The following is a 14,491-nucleotide window of genomic DNA, read 5'->3' on the forward strand; positions in this document are numbered from 1 at the left end:
ATGATCTTTCTATTAAATTATGCTGAGTATGTGTCCTGTGTTCTCACTGCTTAATGACAGGAGCTGTAGGCATGGGTAAGCAAGGGAATGATCCATAATGCGGAGGTGAAAGAACATCTTTGAAGACTAAGATATTTTTTGAGCCAATTTGCAAGGCTAATTTGAAGCATAAAGGTCAAAAAAATATTCCCCAACCTAGTAAGAGAATAAATGAGAAAGCCCTTTATTTAGAGAAACCTAAACTGGTTCAGGCAAAACCAAGATACACTTTCAGTCACTGCTCCTTCCAGGGCAGTTCCAATGTGATTTTTTTTGGTAACCATGGTCCCCTCACCTCCCTCCCTCCTACTATCTTTACTGATGAGGTACAGGACTGAAGGAGAATATTAGATGCAGGATTAAAGGCTAAAGAATCAAAAGGAGTTAGAAGTCGCTTCGGTGTTACACACACTACAAGAGGTTCAAGAACTGGACTAAAACTGGGAGAAACCCTTATATTCTAAGACTCAGCAATGAGTATGATCGTTGCCAAGTATTAAATGTTTATTTCCTCATTTAGAAATAGTCCCAGCTATTTTACCTGAGACCATGAGAGGAATTTATGGATTTTCTGAGTACACACAATCACATTTTTTTTCTTTTAAATGAAGAAGGCAGGAAAAAAAAACTAGAGTAAAATGCTATAGAATATTTCTACACTGATCTTAGGAAAAAGCATCCTAAAAACATTTGCGTCTCAATTATATTTAGGGTTGTATGTTTATTCCCTAACACCTTTAGCTCCCTGCCCCCAGTTTAGATTCTAAAACTGATTATTGCTGTGAAGCTCAACATAATATATGATCATAAACCATACTGTACCTCTCCCTAAACATCAGGAATCACTGGTAAAACAGAAGTAGTCAATGAATCTTCCATGGACAAAGCCAACAGAAAACACTTACCTCAGGAAAAGAAAAGAAGTTACCACAGATATAGTCCCTTTTGATACTTTCTGTCTGTATCACACATATGAGCACTCCAATCATGTGTCAAACTGAATAGTCCCATGTGTATGATTTACCTCCCTATGAAGACTATGCTCTTTGAAGACAAGATTCTTGTTTTAAATTTCTTTGGTTTTTCTATAATACTCAATATAATGTACTAAGCATGTGGTTAGACCCTAGGTGAGTTACAGAGCAGAAACGCCTGGCACTTGTGTTACACTCCTTCTAAAGAAACTCTAAACATTAAAAGTACCAAATCAACTAGGTCTGCCAGGCATTTCTGATGAGCTGGTAGCAAAGATTATTTCTAAATAATAATCATGTGAACAAAAAATACTTATTTTCAAAGTATTTCCACATTTAGTTTTTTAAACTCACTATACCGTGATCAATGGCATTTTATAGATGAATGGACGGAGCACACGGGCATGAATGCCTTCTCCCAGGTTTCCAATCAGTGCTCCCTGACGTGCTCTTTCCTCTAAGCCACCTCCTTGCCACTACTTTATGATGGAGAAACAGCACAGAAGGTTCAAACAAGTGCACGGGCTCACTAGAGATGGGAATAAAACCCAGCTGTTTTAACCCTTAATCCAGAGGAGCTGTTGAAATAGGTCACCCTAGTTTTAGCCTATCTGACCCCAAAAACAACTGAGCAAAAAATCTGCCAAGTATCTTATCAGATAACCCTAAAGAATAAAATGTAATTCTTTCAGCTCCTGCGTGTTCAGGTTAGTGCTCAACTGTTTGCCTTTCAGGACTGAAAAAAGCGAAGATCTTCCTCTGAATGGTTAATTTTAGCCAGAGAGAGATATTTCCCCAATATAACTAAATCTTCTAACTCTAAGATGTGCTTATAGAATGTTTCTCTCTTTTCTCTATAAATAATACTTAAAATATTTACTAACTGCACATCAGGTACTCTTATAAGCACTCTCCATACATATTAACTCATTCGTAACAACTGCAGAAGGCAGGTCCCATTACTATCCCTGTTTTATTTGATTACTTTTTCTTTTTGATTTTTTTTTTTTTTGCAGGATAGTTGATTCACTATGCTGTGTTAGATTCAAGTGGACAGCCAAGTGAATCAGTTACACATATACATATATCCTATCCCTGTTTCAGAGACGAGGAAACTGAGGCTCTTGGAACAGTACATAATTTGCCCAAGTAAGTTGGTCACACCCTAGTTAAGTGGTGGAGCTGGAGGTCAGCCAGACACTCAGGCTGTGCTCTTCATCATTGCAGTACTTCGTGAAAAGCATGGACTTGGTGGACAAGGTAAGCCAGCACATAGAAAATGCTTAGTAGCACAACATACGCATTTATGTAAACTAGTACCATGACTTCTACCATCCTCTAGCAAGCTCACTCACCTGTCCTGCCCAATGGCATTTCAGACCTTCACCACTGCCAACCATCATCTTCCTCTCCCAGCGCATGGCCTTGCCCAGGACTTAACAGGGAGAAGAGAAGTCACCAGGCAGGACTCCTTACCACCAAATCTTCAAACCTCTTTTTATCATTGCCTATCCCCTCTTTTTTCTCTATTATTGCAATCAAAAAAAAAAAAAAAAAAAAAGCCCACTTTCCCCCCAAAGGTTAGTGCTACCACAGGTGGTCTAGCCCCATCCCTTTCAGCTGACTGAGTACTCACTCTCTTCCATGACCACCCTTCTACGTCCTGCATCTCCTGGATATTTCCAATCAGCTTTCAGACATGTTATTCTACCTTCCAGATGAAATAATAATGATAAAGCAAAACAAAACTGGCATTCTATTCCCCTTTGAAGTCAAGTTTCTTTACAGAGTTGACAAGACACAGTCTTCATTTCCTTACCTGCCATTCACCCTTTAACCATCTTAAACCAACGTCTACCCACAGATAACAAAAACCATGACTTTTGTTAAAGTCACCACTGACTGCTTTTCTAACCTCATCGTACTCCATCTCATAGACTATGCCAGTTGAGCACTCCTTGAAACTCCTCTCTCTTGGCTTCTATAATACCACACTTGTCCAGTCTTCCTCCTTCCTCTTAAGTCACTCTTCATCTGCTTCCTTTGCTGACCCCTTCTCTACCCAATCTCTACAATTTCAAGTTCCTCACAGCTCTACCCTGGGTCCTATTCTCTTCTCATTCTGTAAGTTCTTTCCATGCCAAGAACTCCCAAATTTCCATCCAGCTCAGCTTCTGCTCTGCTGACCTGTATACACAACTGCCAACTTGGCATCCCACTAGAAGTCTGAAACCTAACAAGGTCAAAGATGAATTCTTCATCCCTATATAGTCTCCCTCCCCAACGTATTTCCCCTTCAGCTTTCTACATTTTAGTAAATGGCACCTTCATCCACCCAGCCGCTCATGCCAGAAATTTGGAGTCATTCTTGACACCTCTCTCCCTCACCCCTAACCTTCCCATGTCAAGTTTGAATATTTTTGCTGAGTGAAGAAAATCTCAGTTTCACTGTTTCTTCTTCAGAGATAAAGGATACTGTAAAGCCACTAATCTAGATGAAATGCTCCATTACATTCTTTTCATAGCATCCTATGTTTTTCCTTCAAACATTTCTCCTGTTGTATAATTATTGGTCATTTGCATTAACATTCATCTGTCATGCTAGGCTCCATGAAGGTAGGAGGATCTGTAAAGGATCAAGGCTGATTTATTCATCCTTGTATTCCTAGTACTTGCTATAGTATCAGATACATGCCATTTGCTCAAAAAGTATTTGTTGAATAAAAGTTGAAGCTTTTCCCCAAGATCATCTCCTAAGCCAGGCCTGCTTTCTAGGGCCCCCATCCATCCATCAGGCTACTCACCAAAACCCCAAGGGTCACGATAAGGCAGTGCTCATCCTGGAGGTGGGGAGTTTGGGGAGTCCAGGAACCCCTGTCTCAGAGGTGACCCTCACCTGGATGAGGATAAAGGAAAGAAGAGTTTCTAAGGAAGGAAAACAAAATCATCAGTGCCACTTATTTACTATTTGAAGACCCGGTTTCCTATCTACAGAGTATTAGTTTAAGAGGAAGTTGTCATCTCCCATGTAAACAGCATCAACTTCCAATTATTTCAGGGTATATCATCCAACCTGCAGATACCTCAAGGCCCTTGTAACTTTCCCTCCTTCCAAAGTGTATATTTTCTTTTCAGAGACTGGAAAAATATTAAGGGCAAAGAAAATCGATTTGTCTACTTTTCTGAATATTTAGTAGGGAAAAAAATCCTCACATTTTTGCTTCTTCCCATTCCTAATTAGTACAGAGAATTGAGAGCTGACTGTAAAGGTGAAAGAGACAAAATTCCAGACACACTTTTGAATTCACAAAGCACATACCATTCACAGTTCCTCCCTACTCTCAACTGTAACTTTACATGGCAAGCATTCAGCAAGAAAATTTATTTTCACACACTTTTGGGAGAACATATGACTGAACGACAGGGCCACAAGATCTCCTTTGCTTGAGAGCCTACTGTGTGTAAAATGCTATACCAAGTTGAGCTAGGTAAATTGGTAAAACACTAAGTAACTCAGCAGGCAGAACTATTTCCAACATTAGTCCTTGTAAACTACAATGATAATGCTGAGCCTCCCTCTTCACCCAGAATTTATAGTTTTGAAATGGCAGGGAAAAACCAAGTTCCAGACTGTCCTAAGGCCAAATTTCTTAGGAATCTTTAAAAGGAGATTCTATAAGGTTGCCATGAAACTGTCAATGAATCCACAACTTGGTCTAACTTAGCTCAGAATCACCTCTACAATTCCAATTTCAACTTTTCCAATGATCCTTTCCCACTCTCCTGCTCTAAGAAGTCAAGTTTATTACAAGTATGTCATGTTTAACAAATTTCATTTCTATGCTATGACCACTACGCCATAAAAGGCATAGTATCAAACTTAGAATGTGGAACTAAAAGGCCCTGGGATTCCATTCCGAGCTCATTCTTAAGTTCTGGCATACCAGCTACTAAAAGGCTTCCTTCTCAGAAAAGTACACAATAGGAAGAACCAATCTTTCCCAAATATGTGGAGAAAAGAACACTATACTATAGTCTTATGTAGAAAACCTTGGTCCTAACAAAACGCTAAGATATGTTTTCATACTCAAAGGGTAAAAACTCATCTAATGTCCTTCAAGCTAACAAACTTTAAGCAAGCAAATAAATTTGTATCAAGCTCAAGGGTTCTGATAAAATGTAACTAATAAAAAATGAACGTCCTCTATCACCCTTTAGAATAATGGCTACCCAAAGTAAAACTTCAGCACACATGTCCCTTCTTTGTGAAACTTTCCTTGATTCTACATCATCCCCAGGAATGTCCTCCATGGCCCCACAGCATTATAGTCATGGCACTTTTAAAACACTTTGAGAACTGTATCCTTGTTATGTACAGCCAGGGAACCTCCTGAGGAAAGGGTCATCATCTCAGCGCCCAAAAGAAGAAACTCAATAAATGCTAGTTGATCCGTGTATGATGAGCGGGGGGCTTGTGTCCTGCTACCTCTGTTTCGCATCCCCACATAGCAATGATGACATGATAAATACTTGTTCAACTTCTCACCATCTGCCTTTCCTAGGAAATAAGTTACTACAGAAGTCCCTGTTCACAGAAAAGTATAAGGTAATTGCACTTACAGCTATGACTTGCATTAACTTGATGACCACTGCCTTGGGATCTGCTACAATAATGAACAAATATAGTTTTAACTTACAAGAGACCCTACGGAAGCAGAAACAAAATCGAAAATACACTGACTGAATAACAGAAGTTACATGTTCATAACTGGGCTCTTTACCTTTCAAGATGTCCAACTTGCTCTCTCTTCTAACATTGGGACACAGCGATCCCAAACAGAAAGGAATTTTTAGGTCAAAGTGGAGTGACACCAGCTAGTCCCACATTCAGTCCTACAGGAATGAGAAGAATGGAAAAGTTCATACCCCATCACACCAACAGCAAAGAAAACCACAATTCCCCAAGGCTCCGTGACCAAAACAATATCTGGAAGAAAGAATAGTAAGAAAAAAAATTAGGTCAAAAATGGGGAAGGCAGGCAAAACCACTAAAACTGAAAATGCAAGTAGCTAGAGCACTCTAGCCCACATCTATCCCACTGAACACTGGGAAGTCTAGAAAAGCAAAATCCATCAGACACAAAAGTCTCATTCTAGTCATTGGCTTTAACTTTCTCCTCAACCAAGAACAGTTATCACAGGTTGCAAAATAGACTTTTATTTCATATCTTCTCTAAGCCCTTGTTCTTAGCATGGTGAAGATATTGAGGCTTATAAGGCGAGTGGCCATAAGATAATTGACCTTTCAAAAATCAGCTGGTCTATAGCAGGAGCTCTTATCCAGGGATCCACGACCTCCTAAGCGGTCTGTAGAAAGAGGAGGGGAGGCAGCTGTGAACTTGGCTGGAGAATATTTTGATCTTCATACTCACTAACCTCCAAGTAAAAGTTAGCACCACCTTCAACAATGAATGCAGGTAACAACCCACAGTAGTTTTAGCTATTCTGTGACTACGTCACCAAGAGTAACCACAAGACACTTCATATCACATTACCGTTATGGCAGATCTCACAACATACTATTTACACTCATCACTACTTCAAAACTATAGTATCTGCAGCTACATTTTGTTATTTAATGAGCTATAAACATATAAACTATTGTATCACAACTGTTTTAACATTTTGATAACTGTTTCTGTGTCATTTGTAATTTTATATACTTTATACATTTAAAAAACCCACGATCCTCAGAAGGGGTCCTATGCTTCATTAAATTGCCAAAGGAAAACATGCGGCACAGAAGATTAAGAACTTCTGATCTAGAGCAAATAAAGTTTCTATAGACCCCAACATAGTTACCAAGGCAGACAGACAAGTCATTCCACCAGCAGTACTTCATAGATGAAGAAAATTAAACCACTAGATTTCCCAGCTGGTGCTAGTGGTAAAGAACCTGCCTGCCAATGCAGGAGAGATAAGAGATACCGGTTCAATCCCTGGGTGGGGACGATCCCTGGAGGAGGGCATGGCAACCCACTCCAGTACTTCTGCTTGGAGAATCTCATGGAGAGAGGAGCCTGGCGGGCTACAGTCCATGAGGTCGCAAGAGGTCAAACACAACGGAAGCAACTTAGCACGTAAGCAAACCACCAGGAAGACAAGCAACATGTCCAAGGTCACACAAATTTAGGGTCAGCATCAGCTTAGGTTGGCACTCACAGCATGTATAGTTCCACTCCCCCACGGGGACTGCTGTTACATTTCTACAACAGTCATCACTATTCCTGTCTTACCACTAAATGAGGAAGAGGTATCACCTTTCAAAACTCATGTAAAACCCAAACCCAGACAATAGAACAAGGCAGATACATAGGTAGAAGGTACTCCTTTTTGTTTCCTGATCAAGCACAGGGCATGTTTCAGAAGCTGAATTTGGTCTGGTCCTGAGATAGCAATTTTTCAGAAGTGAGGAAAAAGTTGGTCTACACAAACTTTCATTCCCAGATGTGTCCAAGGCACTTTGCAGATAATCATTAACTTGTTTGGTGCCACAATGCATTGAGTGATGAGGGCAGTGGTAACCCTGCTTTATAAAAGGGAAAACTGGAGAATAAATATGAGAGATTTGTTTGAAGTCACATATAAGTCAATGGGAAGGCCAACGTTCTAATACCAAGTTCAAGGCTCAACCAAATCACCATCATCAAATATTTAGTTGATTACAATGCTTGTGAAACCTCTGTACTTCCCCCACCCCCCACAAGCCAGAGAACATTTTCTTTTGATTCACAGGACCAGACACTTCTGAAGGCTATGGGAAAAGTATCCCATAGAATAAATTCCAATGTACGTAAGTGCTTTTTCACTTATGCTAGTCATGTAGGAATCCAGGTCAGGAATCCTTAGCTCAACAGCCAAGTTACTACATAAAACTTGCCTTATAAGAAGAGAACAGTATGGAAATTGTTTCTTCATCTTTTACTCAATGACCTCTTTATCATCTACCACATGTTTAGGAACTATTATCATCTTACATTCAACACTGTTAATACAAAATAATATCCTAATGATTCAATACAATCAGATCCTAGATGCTAAAACTATGAAAGGTCATCTCTATGTCAACTTTGCCTTAAATTTCCTCTTTACCCAAAACACCAATTAATGGAATCCTTACTTCCCAAAGCATCCTTATGCCATCTAACTAACTGCTCCTTTTATTAACCCATTTCTGTTTTTTATAGACTGGGTCTTTTTCAACAGTTAGCAAGATCCTTCTCAAATCTGTACTTAGGATGGTAATGTTTTTCACACTTAACATTAACTCCTTTTTATAAATCACGAGCATCCAATCAAAAACCAAAATCAACAGAACAATCATGTTGTACAATCTCCATGAAGACTGAAAAGTTAACCTACACAGGGGTCTTACCTACCAATACCCATCTGCACCCCCTACCCCTTACTCACAACTACTTATCCTTCCTACCTGCTAATTCTGATTCATCACTTCCAGCGCAGTGGACAAGAGTCCAAATCTCTGACCCAATAATGAACAGTTAGTTCTTGAACACATTAAATGCTAACAAACACTCCACTACACACCACTGATCAAAACGTAACTCTTTACATAGCCACTCATTAATTTTCCCTGTATAGTTACTGCCCAGGGATCTGAATGTTTGCCCTAAGGAAAGTTTAACTTTGCACCAATTCTACCCCACCTTAGTCTCTCACTACTGACACACAGTTACGTCCATTTCTCTACTTTGTCTAGTAAGTTTATCAGTCTCCCGCTCGGCTGCAGTCTAGGCTCCAAGTCACTCTTCTCTATGGCAGGCAGGGCCTTGGAAGACAGGTTTCAGGCCTCCTCCTTCAGGCTTGGGAGCCTTCATAGAAGGCCCCCATAAACACTATTATAGGCCTCTGGCCCTTCCCTCTGAACATAATAACCAAGTCTGCTGTTTATTTCCATAGAATATCTCTATTTCACCAGGCTGGTCCAACATCAACCACTGACATCTTTAATAGTCTTTGCAACTTTCAAAGGTCAAGGACTACAGCTCCATTCTGGAAATCACTGGTGTGTCCACGACCCCCACAATGACTCAGTGACCTAGACATCACCAACTCACCTGCTGGAGCCCTTTACTACAGGAACATTCCTCTTAGCTTCGGGTTCCCCCACCCTCCAACAAGTCACTGGCCTGCAAACTCCCCTTTACCTGTCTATCCATCTTCTGGGTCTAACAGACCCCACCAAACTCAACTCGAATTCAGCTCTCCATCTCGTCCCTACGATGTCCCTTCATCCCAGGACCCTGGGACTGTCCCATGTCCTCGTTTAGTCTCTCCAAGCACCGCCTGGGACACAACATCTAAAAAGCTGAGAGACGCCTCAGTCTCTCCCCACCGCTGGTGGGCAGAGGACGCCCCCCCAACCTCCCCCCACAGGTCTCTCTAGACTCAACTCTTAAATTCACAACCTCCACCCCAACCCCTTTTCTCCCCTCACCCCAGCCCCTAACCCTCCGCGGCTTTGGCTATCCTTGCCCTCAAACCCGCTCAAAACACGCGGACGCGGACCCGGCCTCCCCAACCCCCGGCTCGGGTCCTTCCCCTCCCCCTCCCCCTGAGGTGCCACTTACCCCCGAGGCAGGAGTGGGGGAGGGGACAGGAGGAGCGGTGTAGGGGAGGGGGCTTCGGTCCGGGGCGGCTTTCAGCCCCGGGGGGCCGGGGCCGGGGCCAGCGGCAGCGGCGGCGCAGCGTCTCCCCCCGGCGGCGGCAGCGGCGGCGGCGGCGCCGGCCCACTCCCGCAGGCACACATAGGCTCCATTGTCCGCCGGCACCTCCCCCTTTCCGGCACCCCCCTCCCAGTACCGCCCCTTCCCCCTCCCCTCGGCCCTCCCCCAGCCGCACCGCGCCACGAAAGGTACCGCCGGCCCCGCCTCGGACGCGAGCGGAACAGTGCCCCCTCCCCCGCTGCTCCGACGTCCCGCCCGGCGGGGGAAGAGGGAACTGCCCCTCCCCACTTCAGCGCAGGGCCCAGCCGCCGGGAAGGGCCCGCCCCCCTCCAAGGGAATGTCACTTGTCCCCCTCCCGAACGCGCGTAATGGTACCAACCCGACCGCTTCCTCCTCCCCCTCCCCAGCCTTCCCGGAGAGGCACCGCCCCCCGAGCCCCGCCCACCAAGTAGCCTCGCCTCCTCGACCCCGCCCCTCCCTCCAATATTTTACTATGGAACCGCCCCCCGTCGGCACCACCTCCTGCTTTGCATGGACACGCCCTCCAGGTCCCCTCCCCAGTTCGTCACCCGGCCAGAGGTGACGCCTACTCCCCACCTTAAAGCGGTAGAGCCCCCCTCTTCTCAACTAAAAGAACCTCCCAAAGGGCCGGCGGGGTGGGAGGTGCGGCCAGGGAGGGACTCTTCTTTCTTACACCTTTATTTTCACGTTCACATTCACCGGACCTCCCCACCGCCTCCTGCAGCACCGGGGAGCAACACGGTGGAAAAGGCGCGGAGGGGGGAAGGGCAATGTGGAATTTGGCCATCTTTGACAGAAAAGAATTGGGAGCTGCCAAAGGAAGGGGTTCTTCCCTCACACTTCCCTGCTGTCCTGGTCCCGGCCTAGTCCTCAGTCTTCAGGGAGACCCCTGCCTATCTCCAGGATGCGGTTCCACCCTAACCCATCCCCTCTCCCGTCCCTGGTCTTCACCCCTCAATCTCTGCACTGCCTTTGCTGTTGCCGGCTTTCTCCCCTCCCAAGAGTGCAGGCCCCTTTCGGGGTTGCACTCTCCTCCACCTTCTCCGAGGCACGTTCTAGCCGTGTCCAGCAGACACGTTGGGTAGTGCAGGGTCTCTTCTTCCTTACGGAGCCCGCCCCAGCCCCACTCACGCACCGCTATCTAGTGCCTATAGAGAACCTCTGCCCAGATCCTAGAATCGCTTCATAACCGCTTTTTTAATCACTTCCCTGGTTTTTGGAAGGCCTGTGCTTTGGAGAGCTCAAACCCCAGGCATTCCGGCACTGCCCCCTGTGAAGTGAGAGGGTAACCCATTAGATTGCACTTTTCTCAGAAGGAAAAATGACGGCATCATGGTGAGCGCATGTTGCTGAATAAAGCTCAGATTCCGACTACTCCTGTTTTATCTTTGTGGCCCTTGTTGCTGCTGTGCCCAGCTGCTATTACAGACCTGTCTGCTCCACAGCCCTCCCCAGAGCACACTGTTTAAATCTCTGTGTTTGTGCTTTGTAGAGTCTTGATCTAAGATGTTTCTGTAACTATGTGCACTGGCCCCACAGCTTTTCTCAATCAGTTAAGTGAAGACCGCCTATGTTATACTGTACTTCGTATTCTCCCTGAAGATAGACGGAGGCAACATGGCCAAGAGAAGCAGATAAAATTTCCTTCTGTATTTGCCTCCATCACCAAGTTTTAACCAGGTACTTATTTCTAAGAAATGTTAGTTTCCCTGTCTAGAAAATAGGAAACGTTCCTTGTGGCAATCTTTTAACAAATGGTGCTGGTGGTAAAGGATGGTACATCCTCAGTCGTGTCTGACACTTTGTGATCCCATGGACTGTAGCCCGCCAGGCTCCTCAATCCATGGGATTTCCCAGGCAAGAATACTGGAGTGGGTTGCCATTTTCTTCTCCAGGGGATCTTCCCGACCCAGGGACTGAACCCTTGTCTCCTGTGTTGGCAGGCGGGTTCTTTACCTTTGAGCCACCAGAGAAGCCCAAAAGGATGATACAGGAGAGCCCTAAATGATAAAACTTTGGAAACAATTTAAAACTCTGGGCTGGTCATGTAAGTTTCTATACCATGGCTCCCCAGCTTAGATTCTATAAAAAACTGTTTTTTTTCATAGCAGATGTTTTCTCTTTGTCTTATGTTATGACTGAGCATGCTGTGCTGTGCTTAGTCACTCAGTCGAGTCTGACTCTTTGCGTCCCCATGGACTGTAGCCCCCCAGGCTCTACTGTCCACGAGGATTCTCCAGCAAGAATACTGGAGTGGGTTGCCATGACCTTCTCCAGGGGATCTTCCCAACCAAGGGAATGAACCCAGGTCTCCCGCATTGCATATCGAAAGGAAAAAGGCAAAAGCAGGTATAAATATAAATTTAAGATCAATTGAAGGATTCCTAATGGAACAATATTACAATGCTTTTTGTCAAGTTTTGGTAATAGAATATTTGTTGAAACATAATAAGGACCTCTGTAAAAAAAAAAATGGTAGGAGGAAAGTCAGGTCTGGACATATGAAAAGATAATTCAATCCAGAAATATGCAAGAGGCATTTACAATTACTAATGTAGATGGAAAGAAGGGATTCACAGACTTATCTGTAAGAGAAAACCACTACTAAAATAAACTCTGGGCTAGGGTGTTCCAGACCAGATCACCTCTGCCCAGATAGGTTAAAAAAAAAAACAAGCTCATTATAAGAAGTCTTAACCATTTTACAAGGCCTTACACCCTCACTTAACTATATATGTCAAAGTTTGGAATTATTTACTGAACCAGAAGAAAAAGCAAATGAATATTAAATGTGCAACACCAGGCTAAAAGAGCAATAATACTGAGAATTTAAGCAAGCTGAAAGTCATGAAATTCAAAGGTTAGAGACTCCATAGTAATGGTAATTCAGCTACATTGCACATGGGATAGAAATGCATTTATAATATTATTTACTGTGATGAAGTAGTTTATCTATTTTTATTAGTTTTTTTCCCTCTGAATTTTCTAACTTCCATGCATCTGCATCTCACTTGAGAAAGAATTCTATTTTACTGGGTAGGGATCTAGCATGCTGTTTATACATAAACACTAATTGATAATGATGAAGTCGTTGTGAAAAGCATCCTTTAAATAAAAGCTTCAAACTATTTCTCTTACTGTAGAAATTCTAAGATAAATCATTTTTTAATCCAAATGGTAATAAACAATATTATTTTTAATATTGTTAAAAATAAAAGCTTTCAACACTAAAGAGATCTAGGTTTGATTTTTTACTTTCTGAAATGTGCTTCTCCTAATGATGATAAGCACTCACTGTGATACAAACATGGATGGTATGTCTGGCTTAGTTCTTCAACTCATCACCGCACCTGTTATTTGTGTGTCACTAGGCTTTTTCACTTGTAAGCTCCACCTTCGAAATGCTTTTGTTCTCTCAGCTTTTGATATATATCTATATATATATAACATATATCTAAATTTCTGGGTTGGAAAGAACCACATCCGATTTTACAGATGAGAATTCTGAGACATAGAAGTTTCATGACTTGCCAAAATTATGCCCATTTTTAGGGGACTAGAATTTAAGTCCAGCACTGTTCTAACCTCCGAGGATTATTCACTCCTAACAATATTTACTATTGTAGGAGAGAATATTAGGTAATAAAATCAAGACTCAGAAAGGCTGAACCCACTCAGTCAGCTGGTGCTAGGGTTAGAAGCATCTTGCTATTTAGTTCAGAAGTCATGTCCAACTCTTTTGTGACCCCATGGACTGCAGCCCACCAGGTTCCTCTATCCATGGGATTTCTTAGGCAAGAATACTGAAGTGGGCTGCCATTTCCTTCTCCAGGAGGTCTTCCCAACCCAGGGATCGAATCTGAGTCTCCTGGATTTCAAGCAGATTCTTTACCACTGAGCCACCCAGGACAGCAAGGGTTATAAGGGGCCCTAACAAATTCTTGTCCTTGGTCAAAGTCCTTAGTTTGTTCATGATTTCCTGCTTCTTATAGTGTTTCTTACCAATTTATCTGTGCTTCCCCAGTAGCTTAGCAGAATCCACCTATGATGCAAGAGCTGTGGGTTTGATCCCTGAGTAGGGAAGATCCCCTGGAGGAGGGTATGGCAACCCACTCCAGTATTCTTGTCTGGAGAATACTGGAATACTATTTCAGTATTACTACCAGGAATACTACCAAGATAGTAATTTATGACTGAAAATGAGGGGTTAGAATGGACCAGCATCTTGACTTTCATAGGTACTACCCAATGCTGTAGTAAAATAGTCAGGAAGGGATTTCTTCTTTAGGCTGCCCATGAAGCAGATTTCACCAGTCCATTTAAGCCAATGAGAAGTTCCAGAGCTTCATCCCTGCCAGGAATATTGAGGGCTAATTGTCCCATCTCCTTTCTTCCTGCCACTCCAGCTGGGGCCATTGGCACTCTGATGTGAGCTTGGGTCTTGTTCTATGTCCCCACATATCTGCTTTCCACAACCCGGGCATCAGAGGCACTCTATCTGTAAATGCTCTGACAGATCTGTCATGTGACACTCATTTCCCTTTAGAAGGTACCACACTCACTCCTACCCTCCTTGCCTGCCTTCTAGAAGCCAAGCTTTGTAACACCCAGTCTGCAAACCCATTTCAGTACTTTTGCCTGGAAAATCCCATGGACGGAGGAGCCTGGTAGGCTGCAGTCCATGGGGTCGCTAGAGTAGGACACGACTGA

The 14,491-nt window shown here is 43.4% G+C and overlaps 1 protein-coding gene across 2 annotated transcripts in view; it reads right to left on the reverse strand.

Moving 5' to 3' along the window:
- Positions 1–14,491, reverse strand: part of LOC129654835 (uncharacterized) — an 80,543-nt gene that overhangs the window by 779 nt on the left and 65,273 nt on the right. The window contains exons 1-3 of one of the 2 annotated variants that reach the window (XM_055584552.1): positions 9,665–9,787; positions 5,795–5,906; positions 3,818–3,909 (exon numbers count right to left, since the gene is read on the reverse strand). The gene's annotated coding sequence lies outside the window, so the exon portion shown is untranslated. Of the gene's footprint in view, positions 1–3,817; positions 3,910–5,794; positions 5,907–9,664; positions 9,788–14,491 lie in introns of those variants that run through there. The other variant, XM_055584553.1, reaches the window with a different exon arrangement.

This window comes from Bubalus kerabau, chromosome 6 (assembly GCF_029407905.1).
Source record: "Bubalus kerabau isolate K-KA32 ecotype Philippines breed swamp buffalo chromosome 6, PCC_UOA_SB_1v2, whole genome shotgun sequence".
In the NCBI taxonomy this organism is placed as follows: Eukaryota; Metazoa; Chordata; class Mammalia; order Artiodactyla; family Bovidae; genus Bubalus; species Bubalus kerabau.